Genomic DNA, 1,029 nt, shown 5'->3' with positions numbered 1-1,029 from the left:
TTTTTGGAGACAGAGTTTCACTCTTGTTGCCCAGGGTGGCATGCAATGGTACAATCTTGGCTCACTGCAACCTCTGCCTCTCAGTTCAAGCAATTCTCCTGCCTCAGCCTCCCGAATAGCTGGGATTGCAGGCATCCAGCACCACGCCCCGCTAATTTTTGTATTTTTAGTAGAGATGGGGTTTCACCATGTTGGCCAGGCTAGTCTCAAACTCCTGACCTCAGGTGATCCACCCACCTGGACCTCCCAAAATGCTAGGATTACAGGCATGAGCCACCACGCCCAGCCCAGTTGTTTTATTTTTATCCTTTCAAAAGATGTTTTTTTTATACTCAGCTATAGGACTCTGACAGGTGCTCTTGAATGCAGGTTTCTGATAACTTTGGAGACTGTGACAATAGAATAGAGGAAAATCTTTCAAGACTCCGATGGAGAGCTGAAGTGTTCGTGAATATCAAACAGAACAGGAGTTAACTGTATGGACTGAACTATTGGAAGACTGAAGAAATCCTTTTATGACTTTTTGCTTAAAACATTACTTATCTTTTGTTTTGTCTTTCACAGCCAAGAAAACTTTTTTTTTTTCGAGACAGTCTTTGTCTCCCAGGCTGGAATTCAGTGGTATGATCTTGGCTCACTGCAACCTCCACCTAGCAGGTTCAAGCAACTCTCATGCCTCAGCCTCCCAAGTAGCTGGGAGTACAAGGTGAACCACTACACTTGGCTAATTTTTGTATTTTTATTAGAGATGGGATTTTGCTGTGTTGGCCAGGCTGGTCTCAAACTCCTGGCCTCAAGTGATCTGTCTGCCTCAGTCTCCCAAAGTACTGGGATTCCAGGCATGAGCCACCCCCCAGGCCCTGTTTTGAGCCATTTGCAGCTTTGTGCAGCAGCAATATCGTAGACAAAGAGGTTTATCTGAGGCACAATTATTGCTAATTGAAACAATTGAGTAAAGTGTACTGCTATAATCTAAATTTTGATTTTTCTTTACCTGATTTTTCCAAATTTGGAAACTATTTGCGAGTA

General features: G+C 43.4%; 1 pseudogene; it reads left to right on the top strand.

Annotated features, from left to right (window-relative positions):
• Positions 1 to 878: 878 nt before the first annotated feature.
• Positions 879 to 1,029, top strand: LOC119470465 (annotated as a pseudogene).

Source organism: Cebus imitator, unplaced genomic scaffold (assembly GCF_001604975.1).
Source record: "Cebus imitator isolate Cc_AM_T3 unplaced genomic scaffold, Cebus_imitator-1.0 Scaffold0, whole genome shotgun sequence".
Lineage (NCBI taxonomy): Eukaryota > Metazoa > Chordata > Mammalia > Primates > Cebidae > Cebus > Cebus imitator.
Note: the sequence above shows the minus strand (reverse complement) of the source record. Positions and strands in the feature narration are given on the sequence as shown.